The sequence below is a fragment of the Struthio camelus genome, chromosome 1 (genome assembly GCF_040807025.1).
Source record: "Struthio camelus isolate bStrCam1 chromosome 1, bStrCam1.hap1, whole genome shotgun sequence".
Classification (NCBI taxonomy): domain Eukaryota; kingdom Metazoa; phylum Chordata; class Aves; order Struthioniformes; family Struthionidae; genus Struthio; species Struthio camelus.
In genome coordinates this window covers 148,559,196-148,572,105 of record NC_090942.1, presented here as the reverse complement: position 1 = coordinate 148,572,105, position 12,910 = coordinate 148,559,196, and the positions used below count along the sequence as shown (strand labels likewise).

General features: G+C 43.1%; 1 protein-coding gene across 15 annotated transcripts in view; it reads left to right on the top strand.

Moving 5' to 3' along the window:
* The first annotated feature begins 611 nt into the window (after positions 1 to 611).
* The window catches only part of JADE3 (jade family PHD finger 3), a 69,637-nt gene continuing 57,338 nt past the window's right edge, over positions 612 to 12,910 (top strand). For 4 of the 15 annotated variants that reach the window (XM_068923052.1, XM_068923045.1, XM_068922962.1 and 1 more), the window contains exons 1-2: positions 612 to 751; positions 1,504 to 1,598. The gene's annotated coding sequence lies outside the window, so the exon portion shown is untranslated. Of the gene's footprint in view, positions 752 to 896; positions 1,027 to 1,503; positions 1,599 to 2,825; positions 2,903 to 11,635; positions 11,782 to 12,910 lie in introns of those variants that run through there. The other 11 variants (XM_068923049.1, XM_068922967.1, XM_068923051.1 and 8 more) reach the window with 8 other exon arrangements.

Below are 12,910 nucleotides of genomic sequence, written 5' to 3'. Positions count from 1 at the left end.
GTTGTTCAGCCGTGCGCAACTTGAGTTAAAACGTCCCTAACGCCGCCTCCGACGGGGCGCGGGCGGGCGCCAGAGAAGCTGCCGGAAGGCGGCGGGCGCATGGCGCCGCGTGCCGCCCGAGTCCCCGCGTAGCCAGCCGGGCCCGCTCGGGTGGCCGCGCACCCGGTAGTTTGAGAGGCGCGGGGCCAAGGCCGTTGACCTTTCATCCGCCCCTCGGGCGCCGCATCAGCCCCTCACCCGCTGTAGACCCCTGCGAGCAGCGGGCAGAGCCGCCGGGTGCCCCCCGCCGCCCCTCAGGGTGGAGGAGGAGGAGGGGCCGGGCGGCGGCGGCCCGGGCCGGGCCTGGCAGCCCCTGTGGGCGCAGCTGGCAGGAAGGGCCCGGCGCGGGCAGGGAGGGAAGGGGAAGAGGCGGAGCCTGGAGCGCAGCGGTGTCAATGCTACAATAGGGCTCTTGTGCGGGCGCCGCCGCCGCCGGAGGAGGAGGAGGAGTGGGGGCCGGGGCCTGGCTGCGGGAGCGGTGGCGGCGGCGGCGGGGCGCGCCGAGGAGCCGGCACACGCAGGGCGGGGGCCGCCGCCGCGGGCGGGCGGGCGGAGGCGATGCGCGCCGGTGCGGGGCAGCAGCCGCCGCCGCCGCCGCTGCTGCTGTTGCTGCTGCCGCGGCGGCGGGAGCGCCAGCCCTGACGGCTGCGGCCGCCCACGCCGGCGAGCAGGGGAGGCCGCGGCGCGGCCGAGCGGGCCCGGCCGGCGAGAGGTGAGCGCGGGCCCGGGCTGCCCGCATGGAGGCGGGGCGGGGGGCGGGCGCAGGGCCGCGCCGGGTCGGGCCGGGCCGGGCCGCCGAGCCGAGCCGGGGCCTGTGCGCGGGGAGGCGCCGGGCCTGCGGCGGGCGGGACGCGGGCGGCGGCGTTTGGCGCCAAGGCCGAGGAGGAGGAGGAGGAGGAGGAAGTAGCAGCGTGGGGGGGGGGGAGGAGGCGGCGGTCGGCGGGTGCTGCGGCTGCAGCCGGCCGGCGTCGCGGGTGTGAGGCCCGGGTATGTGGGGGCGGCCGTGGGGAGGGGGAGGAGGAGGGGGAGGGCGGGCGGCGCTGCCGCGGCCGGAGGGAAAAGTTGCGGCGGAGTTGGTGGGGGGGGGGGTGTCGCCCCACGGGCCGGGGCGGGCGGGAGGCAGCCCGTGGTGAAATGCCCTTTTGTCTGCAGCAGCGAGGCGATGTGAAGGCTCGTTGGCGTCCGCAGGAGTCTGCTTCGCCTCGAAGGAGCGTGTCGGGGCGGGGAGGGGAGGGGGGCGAGGAGCGGCCGCGTCCCGCGCGGAGCCGCCGCCGCCGCTCTGGGGCTCCGTCGTGCGCCCGTCTGCGGCGGGGGCCGGCGCTAACGCGGCCGTGACCGGCCTTCGCCGCGCATCGCTGCCAGCAGGCACGGATGCGTTTTTCCGCTTCCCCCCCCCACCCCGCAATTAAAAAAATAAATGAAAAAATCCCATCACCCCTTTTTTTTTTTTTTTTTTTAAACCAGTACCTCGAGGAACTTGCTAGAATTGAGTTTGGCAACAAGATGCTAGCGCGATGTTTTTGTCTTAATAGCCTGATGCTCAGTACGCTGTGGTGAAGGTAAGTTGGATTTTTATTTTTTTTTATTTGATTACATTTTTTTTTTTTTAATCCTCGCGCGGTGGGGCATGGCTAGCGCCCAAACGCTGCGCTTGGTTTTTAGGGTTAGAGAGCGGAAGGTCCGCGCTCTTGCTTTTGTTTCTATAAATGAAACCTTTCAGGATCCTCCCTCAGATGGCATTTGCTTTAATGTAAAGGACTTTCTGTAAAAGGGTGGTTTCGTTTTGTGTATGCGCAACAGCCAGTACGATTAGCGGCTGGGAGTGTAGCGAGATTAGCACTTAGAAATAATTCTTTGGTGAGCGATGGGAGAGCATCAAGTCGTTGGGTATGTTTTAAAATGCATCTCAATGGGAAGAATAAACGCCTTTCCCCCCCCCCCCCCCTTTTAAACTGCCGTTATTTCATGAAAAGCATTTTTAATTATTTGAAAAGTTGAACTGTTGTTGACAAATTGTTTTCTTAAGTGACTATATTCTTGAAATGTAGTAAAGAAATTCTGCTAAATTAGCGCTGTATTTTAAAGCCTTTTTTTTTTTTTTGCGTTCAGGAGAATGGGATGCAGGAGACAGCATACAGTTTTGATTGGAAACCCTGTGATTAAAATAGGCTAGAAACTTGAAAGCTGTTGTACCTCTGTTAACATAAGAGAGTCATTACACTAAAACTGAAAGATTAGGGAACTATATTTTGTCTTGGTGCGTGTGAGATGTTTTGTCTGCCACCAACTTCTTACATCACCTTGCTGTTTGTTGTGGGCTATTCCATAGAGCACTTCAAGTACACCTGCTAATCTATACAAAGTGAGAGCATATCTGAGCAATCGCGGAGTTAACCTGAAAATGCAAGATGCAGATGGCTTTAGCAAGGGAGGCCTGCATGTACGTTGGCATAACTTTCAAGTGTGCCACGAAGTCTCTTAACAGGACAGCAGAAAAACATTGCTGTGTGTATTGGAGGGAGCAAATGCGATTTTTAAAGCCTCTTCAGTTAAGAAAGTGCTTTTTCAAATTACAGCCAGTTAGTGCTTAGATCTGAAGTATTTTTTACGTGAACTTCTGACCTCCTTCCAGACTAGACATGACATGCTCTGTTTTTAATGCCAAAGAGGAGCAGAAAAAAAGCTCCCTTCTGAGAAGGTCAGGCTTTGTATACAGTAAAAGTCATCAAAATAATTACAGCTGCTTCTATTTACCTGTCCTTCATTTGCTGTTTACTCCTTTCTAGGTTCCTGTTACAGAACAGGTGCGCCTGCCGTGCATCCCCTTCCTCCCCCGCCATCAGAAAAAAATCCCCTGAGTTGGGTCAGTTGGCACAGCTGGTTTTGTTTTTTCTAATTTTATTTTTGATGTATAAACGTAGCAGATACCCACAAGGATTTGCTAAAGAGCTGAGGCTAGAGCATATGCAGTGGTATCTCCTGGCAAGGATGCATGTTCATTTGGGATCTCATTAAAATCGTGAAAGTCCTTTGTGAATATAAAAGTCTGGGTTACAGTATCTCAGTGAAATATTAGGATAATTCCAGCTTTTCTTTTCTGTGGGTCTGTGAACTTCTTTTCAGTGACAGAAAACCAGGAAGTTTTTCATCTTGGTTTTGTTGGGATACTAGAGACTGTTTTTTTTTTTTTTTGGTTTTATTTTTTAAAATATGCATAGTTTTCATAGACTACACAAAGGCTATTTGGCTATTTTTGAGTATTGTTTTTACCTGTACAGCTTTACATATGTACCTACACGCAGGCAGAGAAGTATCTCGTTAGTGTACTAGCTACCACGTGCTGACTGCTGTAGAGCATTTATCCCAAAGAGCTTGCCACAGCTAGCATGTGGGCTTTGTTGAGTAGTGACTTGAATGCTTGGTTGGTGTGAAAGCAGGTGTCCAGGGCCGCTGTGAAACCTGCTGGATTTGTAAGACGTTGTGGTGAGAACCAAAGTTAAACCCTGTACGAGCTGCCTCAAGTCTGAGTTCGGAATTGATATCCCTAAGATGTTCCCCATGGTCTGCTAAGGTAGCTTATGTCAGGCTTTGAAATATATTTCTAGGCATCGTACTCTAGAGGATAAGGAGTATGTTATAGCACCTTTGTACGTTTTCTGTTGGTTGAGTGAGACTGGGGATATCTTTAGAATGGGAATGTGCACACGTTTTGTAGTGTATCTCTTTCTATGATCCATAGATAAAAAGGTTATGTAAACATCTGTTTCTGTTTAACCTGTGGTATGTCTTTCTGCTTTAATCCTTAGAAGCTGGTACATGGTTTGTGGAGCTGTTACCTAAATAGGTTTGATAATATAATGTTATGTCTGCTCTTCAGAGAATACAGGCCAACTTACTAATTAAGAACGTTATATTCAACTGAAACGTGAATACCTTATTAAGCATGGGTATCATTCTTTTCATGTTTTTTATAATCCAGAACTAACTGTTTTGTCTGGTTCAGAGGTATCGTTGTGCTTTTTTTGGTTGGTTTGCACTGTATCTTAGTTCAAGCAAGGCTTAATTCTTTCCTTGTAGACAGAAATTGACTTAGCCAAAACAGCCAAAGCAACTGCTATTTGATCATGTAAGTTTAACCTCTCCCCTCCCCCACAATTTTGAGGGGCGCTACAGATAAGGGGATTCAATGGCTTTGCAATTTCTAGAAAGAGATGATTCCCCTGAAATTCTGTGGTGTTTCTCTTTGTTTTCTTGAGATTTGAAGTGCTTACAACACTTCGGGCTTCATGTAATTGGAGCCATAAATGCAATTTTCGCATACTTTACTTAAAATGGAAACTAGCAAGTTAATAATAGCTCTTACGGGGGTATTTATGTAATGGACGCCAACAGATGTTATTTGCATCTTGAAAAGCTGATGTGTAAAATGTTATGTCAGACCTCTGGCAGGTTTTGTGCTGGTGGAGGACGTGTCAGGTAGGAGTTGGAGATTCTTGACATCTGTAGGGCTTGCTAGCACTTCTGAAAAGTGAGATAATTGTATAATATTTTGCATTTTAGCCCACAGAGAACTTTAACTTAATGTTGCCCTTTTTAAAAAAAAAAAAAAAAAAAAAAGGCGGGAGGAGGAGAGATTTCTGGATTTCTTTCATCTTTATTCTCATTAAATGATCAATGACGCTATTACTTTAAAATGACTGCTTTACATTCTGTCTTCTGGCTACAACTCTGGTATTCTGGACAACAAACACAAAGTAGTAAGTTTGTAAATACTGTTTTTACTGATACTTCAAATTATTTCAGCTGTAAGATATTATCTGGCAAAAAATGTCTGAGAAGTGTATTGTGACAGCCCAGGTATTGACATTGTATGGAGAGAGGTCAGACTTGCACATTGCACTCTTCGCTTTCTCGTGTCTCAGTAATTACTAACCATCTCCCTGTTTCCCTGGGCTGTTAGCTCTTTCATATTTGTTTACTTCTAAGCTACCCTTCTCTAGACAGCATCTGAGCTTACGGCATTTAAGATCTTATTTCAATGTGTAGGAGACTTAACAATTTTGGGATTGGAACAGTATTGGGACATGCAATCTTCGGCCTAATGAAAGCTTCTGCATTTGTAGAGCTGTAATATAAGGTTTACTTTGATTGGGGGGGGGGGAGGAAGAATAACAAAAAAAAAAAAAAGAGAGAGAGAGAGAGAGAAAGACCTTGAGCTGTTTACATGGCTGTAGAGCTTGAACATGCAGTTAAGTTGTCCTGTTAAGAGTAGCAGGAGAAGGTGGGAGGATAAGCTCATGACTGTTGGTGCTATTTATTATAACTTTCTCCTGGATTGAATAGTGATATACTTGCCGTAGCTTGTTAAACTTTGAAAACTTTGGAGGGCATTCATTCTTTAAAGTACACTTGTTGCAGCGTTACATAACAGAGCTATATTTCTTGCTTATTGAATTGAAGGCTGAACATAGTGTATCATGTTGTTAATGCCTCCTTATGCTCTAATTAGAGCTGTTGGGAGATGCTAAAAAACAGGTTTATGTACATGCCTGACAGGTTGCTAAAATGAATATGCCTGTCACACAGTCTGGAGGGAGTTGTGTACAATTAGGGGTACCCTACTGGCCAGATATTTTTCTTTTTTTCTTTTCCACACTAAAACATTTTCTTCTGAGGATCTGTCATATTTACTTCAGGCTCTGAGCTGTGTGGCAGCTTTTGCTGGTGAAAGGCTCAGACTCTTGCTTACGTCCTAGAGAGCAATTTTACGTGTGTGCAAGTGGTCTGAAGCAAAGGAAGTCCAACAGCTTCCAGAAGTCAGTGCTACATGGTGGGTAGAAACTGGAGGTCTAGGAGAATCCCAAAAGAGCAGTGGTACTGTGCAAAACCAAAGAATTCAACAGAAGCATTTATTACAAATAATTTTGTGTGATTGTGTTGCAAAGTGTTTTCCAAGCTGTATATTAAGTTTACAGTAGTTCTTGTTTTGGAATGTGCTGATGGTGAATTATCAAGTAGTGGAAGGAAAACTTCTGTATGGGACATGCTTACGAATAGGTAACTTCTCAGTTTTGGTATATGGTTCATCATATAATATTGAATGACTGAAATTCTTTAAATAGGCAAAAAAGGAATGACATATCTGCTACAAATTGTTGATAGACAAAAGTTTTTTTGCAAAGGTAAAAACATTTTAGGACAGTGTTAAGTAGCTATGGTAACATAGATATCCGTAAGCACTTGAAAATATCCGTAAGCACTTGAAAATCAGAACCAACTGAACTCAGAGCTTTCATTCGTACTAATTTAAAAATGTGATTTATTTTTTAATGTACTAAATATTTAAATCTTCTGTGTATATCATGCATAGCGGAAGAGCATGGCAATATTTTATCTTCTATTGGCTCATCAAAATTCTTAGATCTTGAGCTACTGTATACATAATGGTAATGTAAAGAAGCCTGTATTCTGACAAGGGAGGAAAAAGAAAGTGTCCCTGGTGGGTTTACTTGTGTTTTTTAATTCTCTTTATTGTGCTGCTTTAACTGTTTGTAGCTTTTTAAATATTCTTGCAGTGATATCGAAGTGGCTGTAGTGGGCTCATCATTTGAGATATTGCCGTATCCTACGCAGGCTTGGGCTTTAATGAACGAAAAACCCTCTCATGCGGCTAAAGTAGGCAGTACATGAGTGAGTTAATGAAAATGCGCAAGAAAATGGTAGGCTCAGCAATTACGTGGTGAGGAGAAGCCTTAGCAGAAGGACAGATAGGAGTAATCGCTCCCACTTTTGCTAGTACTTGCAATGGAAGAACAGTAACAAATTTGTGCTCCTCTTCTTGCTTTCGTGCATATGGGTTCTTCTCACTGCAGGTAATTGACTGAAATGAAATGATGATAGCAGGTGATTATTCTGGAGTGAAATGTAAACCTTGTAAAACCTTTTATAGGAAGGAGAAGAAGCACTCATTTCAAGCATAGAGAATAATTTTCTGTTTTTTCTCAAGAGCGCAGGCCACTGAATTTGATATAACAGCTGAAGGAATACTATCAAAATACAGCAACGCTGATGACCGGTGACTCTTTGGGGGAGGTCCTAGCAACTTTTCAACATACAGCTTAATTCAAGAGCGGTTGTGTTCACTAGAAAGAAATCAAATTGTCTATCATTTAAGCAACTGGAAGGCAGATACTTAAACTTGATAATGAAGTTGCGGTCTTCCTTATGTTAGCAACATAATCATTTCCAGTGTAGCATGAAATGAGCAATCTTAAGAAGCAAGTGAAGCATTTTGCCTGACAAATTTGAACTTGCAGTTCCACAACAGAATGTGCTGAGAGTGAGGGAGGAACTAGAAGGTTGATGTTAATACGCGGTACTTATTTATGAGCAGCAATATGATAATGGCTACTGGCGTCCATATGAAGAAATATTTTTTCCTGCTTAATGGTGTTGATTCTTCTATGGAAATTATTTTTGCAAAATATTTTGTCCACATTGCAAAAACTAATATTCTGTGCTTTCTTTGGTTAGTTCTTATTCACTTGTTCAGGCAAATAGTTATTTTAAAAAAAAGAAAAAAGGAGGAGGATAAAATAATTCCAAATTTCCGATACAAGAGAGTCATATTTTTATTTATAACTGGCATACCTTAGACTTTAGTCTGTTTCATACTGTAGTTTCCTAGTGACTTTTTCGGAAACATGAGGAAGTTTTTCTTTATTCGGGTATTGTACACGTTTTTAAATTTTTTTTTTTTTTAAATATATAGCTACACTACAAAGGGAGTTTACTGACAGTGATGACTGAAATTTGCTAGTGACTAGCAGATTACATCTGTGGATGCTTCTGCAGTTTTGATGGAGATCTGATTTGCTGTAATCAGACAAAGTTACACAGAGATGAAATAACTGCTCAGATGAACTGTGGAACAGCTGTTGCCAATAGAAGGACCCTGGGCTAAATCAACAAAAGAGCAAGAAGTTAAAACACAGTTTATATACCTAATCCTTAGTGCATTCTGTCTGTCTTCTGTTGCTTAAAGCTGAGTATATGTAATACTTTGCTAAAGCTGACATGAGTGTGGTATTTTCATTCTTCTTCCTGTAGAAATGTCAGGAAACTGTTGAAGGTGGAACATCTGAGTTCAAAGTTATTAGAAAGTTTGGATTCCTGACAGCTCAGTATCAGTCAGAACACCTTCACCCCCATTACTTGGATAAATCTGGCTTAAATTCTGTCTGAGATCCTTTGTTTGGTGTCTTCTGTTTAGTTGGTCTAGATTTTCAGAAGCCTCTGTATGCAACAGCAAACAGGGAAAGGGATATGCGTAAATGTAGACTGGTAGAATCTTATAGCTTTGCAGGTACCATTTCTGTCTTTTTAGTATTATTGAAATAGGTTTATTTTCTGCGTGTTTGCTTCTGCCTGCCTGAATTCAAGTGGACTGTTTGAAATGTAGAGCTATGAAAGAGGTAAGAGTTGGAGGGGTTAAAAAAAAGGCAAAAGTAAATTAAAAAGGGGGGAAAAAAAAAAAGCCTCCAAGTATATACAACTTTAATTTGATTTATAGGTCCTAATCATCTCCTCCAGTCGTATCTTCAGTGGTTTTGGATTCTATCATTAGATGTTCGTACCCTATCTTGTCTTTGCCTTGACTTCTCAAACTTTTTCCTTGTTGTAGTAGACAACGTTGTTTCTGGTGAGCATCTGAACAGTCGTCTTAGAACATGTAAATCAGCTGGGTCAAATTAAATTTTTCTCATATATCAAATTCCAGATGTTATGGACTTCCAGATTGTTTGCAGTCTGAAAATACTCTGGCAAGCCTTTTGGAATTTTTTTGAACAACATTTGTGTAGGTTCACTAGGTCTGATAAAAGATGTTTTCCCCTATATGTGTTTTACATGAGGTGGTATTTTCTGGCCAGTCCATTTGTGTGTGCATGTATATGTGTGTATAAAAGCATCATTCACTGAAAAATCTATTTTTAAAAATATTCATAGAAATCATATATCAACATTTTTTCAGTGAACACTTGTATTAATGTGATGTATATTCTGTTTGTGTTTCTCACAAACTTCTGTTACACATGTGCCTTTGTAAGTTCTGTTTGATTAAGCTAGCTGAATCTGTATGTTTGACTTCACTTCTACATGTTGGTGTGTATTTTACTTTGTGGAGAAAATAATTCAAAAGTGAAAAAAACTTATCCTCTTGAATCAAGGGGAACTGCTGGAAAAACAGGAGCTTGGCAAAGCATTGGCTTAGTTGAGTAACTTTCAACACTCTCCAGAGTAACTTCAGAGGTGCTTGTTCTCAAAGCTTTTACCAGATTTTCTAACCCTACAGTAATTTTTTTGTTCAAATGCTGTATTCTTTCTTCCTTGGAATCAGAAGGATTTCGGAGAATCTATATTTAAGCTCTTTCTGTCAGAGGAACCTGTTTTTTCTCACCATTTGAAAGAGTTGCGCTAGTGTGACTACATTATAATGATCAGACTGGTCGTACATGTTTCATTTTGAAGAAGTAACCTTAGTGTCAGCCCTCGCAAAAAGCGCTGTAGAAACTGAGCCTGATTTTTCTCTTATCAGGCTTCTTTAGCCATGGTAAAGCATGATTAGTTCTATCCTCTTAAGTGCTTCTGTCCCACATCAGGGTACCTGATGTACTAATGATCCAGTAACACCTGTACCTCTTCATGCTCTCTCATGGGCTTCTGGAGGTTTAATCAGTGAGAATGGTGTGTTTTAACTGTGTGGTGGTAATCCTGAAAAGAGGGAAAAGTTCAGCTCTGGGGTTTACTTTCTCTGTTGAGCTTTCCAGGACTAAAAACTGATTTTCATGCTTCAGGTAAGCAGAAGTGACTTAAGACTCTCAGGGAGCAAACTTTTTTTTTTTTTAAACACACAATGACTTTATTTCCATGCCATGGCTCCTCCCCCCCCCCCCCACCTTGGGTCAATGGTGGAATTTAGTGGGTATCGCATAGACGATGTTGTTGCTCTTGTGTGCCTGAAGTGCACAAATACCTGTGGATTCTGAGGGGCAGCGTCACGTGTTGTCCTTCTCGGAAGTGATGTAGGTGCTTCTCTGTGAACTTGATTTGAAGTCTCCCTGTATTTTTAGTTTAACCCTTTCTAAACATTAGCAGGAGCTTTGTCTCTGTAAAGGAGACAGCTTGAGAAAACAGAAGTCTTAACTTTAATAAAATACAAGAAATCCTAAAGACTTCTGTCCTTCTACACAATTTTATTAAGGGTCACATTTTTTCCTTTTGAAAGTAAGCTTTCCTGGCAGGGGGTGCTTAAAAGAGCAGTTCTCTTGCATTGTAACTTAATCTTGCTTTCCGCCCCACGTACCTGAATCAGGAAGTTTTGAGAAGAAATAAAATCACGTGCCTCTCCTAGGAGGTTTGCTAACATTTGTCAGATGAATCTCTTTGCTAATTTCTGGCTCTGTTTTGGCATTGACTTTAATTCATTTTGACTCCATTGAGGCCAAAATTTCCCTGCTCGTTTCTCAGAACTTCTAATTTGTTTTGTCTGAGCGAGCAGGGGTGGTTTTGAAAAAGATGAATTAGTTGACATAGGTTTCTCTTTCATAGCAGTAAAAAAGCCCTCTTTGACAATTTAAGATCATCTTCAAGGCAGAATTCATTTTTGGTTGTTGCTGTGGAATTTGCAGCCACAAAGGATGAAGTTGATCATCTCATTTACTCTTCTTTCTTGCCTCCTGCTTCATTAATTGTCAACTTGATTGGGCTCCAACCCTTGTTTTTGATGTCAAAGTGCAAAGTTTGGGTGCTGTATTTTATTTATTTATTTATGGGGGTTTTTTTGTAGTGGGAGGCAGTTGTTTGAGTGCTAGTGTGATGATTAGATCTCTAACCAAGGAGGGAGGGAGTTTTGTTACAATGTCCTAAATTTGATGAAGGGTGTTGAAAGTACTCTAAATCACTGTGATGAGCAAGTGAAGTTAAGTCTATTACTTTTTTATTACCCTTCTTTTTTCCCTGGGAACTGTTTATTATTTGGTTAAATACTGACTAAAGTTTCTGATGTGACATGAGCTGTTCATAAGGGTGATTTTTTTTTTTTTTTCAGTGAACACAAAGATGTAATTGAGACCAGGAAGAAGAAAAATAAATTTTTTGAGCAATCTAATACATCAAATTAGTTCTTAATCAGGATGAGTAGCTCATTGAAAGAACCATAAAAATAAAATGCAACAATTGCTAAGTGTCAGATGCTGACAGCTTTCTTGTACTTTTCTCTTGGCCTAAACTTTCCTGTTGTGAGTTAAATGAGGTAAAATGTGATATGCGTCTTCAGTATATCCACACTACTCAAATTCCCAGTTTCCTATGCGCCGTTACTCGAAATCTTATGTTCTGTAGTCTCCATGTACCAGTGCGTTATACAGTGGTGAGCACCCACAACCCAGAAATGGAGGCATGATCTTTATTTATCACTGTCATCCAACTGTGGCTGGTATCAAGCTTCTTATGGCTTTCCATGGTATCTTCTATATTGTAATCCCAAAATAAATTCTTTTTTTTTTTTTTTTTTTTTTTTTTTTTTTTTACTATTTAGGAAAAAAGTAACCAATGGATATTATCTGTCCTGACCACAAGAGGAACAGGGGCTCAGCATGACTGTTCATTTTGTAAACCCGTGATGATCGGAGGCCCGAGCCCCGCCTGACACTACCCAGCAGTTTGTGACCATCCTGTGACTAGGTAGTTGAAGTTAAGCAGCCTGAAATAGATTAGAAAATGCTTGCCCAGACTGATCTTCGAGCAGAGAGGTGGGAATGGCCGCAGATGCTCCTGGCGCTCCATGCATGCAGCAGCAGCAGGATCCGACAAGGGAAAGGGGGCTGGGTTCAGTAGCTGGAATTTGGAGGGAGGAGAAGTTTGGGGTTGAGGGTGGAGATGAAGAGCTGAATCTCAGTGGGTGGGAGGAGGGTTAGGAAGATGAGCTGTAAAATGAGAGACTGCCTGCGCAAGGCCAGTAACTACTGACACCTTACAGCCTTACCAGGTGCTGAACTGGATGCCTGAAGAGTGTGTGTGTGGTGGCGGGGGAGGAGTCTAAGCATGGATCTGAATTTCCAGAGGCATCTGTTTACAGGGCTGCACGCCAGCAGTTCAATATGAGCGAGAGGAGGGATTTCTAACATAGGTCCTTCTTCAGTGTCTGGACTGGGTGTGCTGGGTAGTTTGAGTCCCGTTCTGAAGTCCTTGTGTTTGCTACATGGGGAGTTTAAGCTTTATGGTGGTTTGTTTTTTGTTTTTGATGCTCCAGAGCAAGAGATCTAACTTGAAGGCACTAAAATGCAGTTTGGTGTTACCTTAATCCCAAATCTGACTCTTGGTCTTTTATATTGTCAATGTTTGGAAGATCCAGCAAGAAACAGTGATACTCCTTTTAGCATCTCTGACTCTCCTGCGTTTGTTATGGGGTCGTGAGACTTTCTTCAGAGCATATGAGAACAGCATGGCTGTGCCATCACAAACATAACATCTGTAACCATATTTTAGAAGTTTCTCACAGTTGCAGAATCGTTTTATTTTTGAGATCTCCACTAAAGATGTCCGTAAATGTGCACAAATACAGTTGCATTAAAGAATGGAAATTAGCTATGAGAAAGGATGCTTTTAGGTCATCTAGATTAGTGCTACTGAAATGTTCACATGAGCCCTGCTTCAGAAGATAAAATGAGACAGCTCTCCCATCGCTTAGCTTTAGGAAATACACGTAAAACCACGTTTATTTAGAACAGGATGTGCAAGTTGAATAAGGTGGGTTGACTGTTAAAGACTGACTTGCCAACAACTGGCTTTGGCCAGAGGGAAGATATGTAGT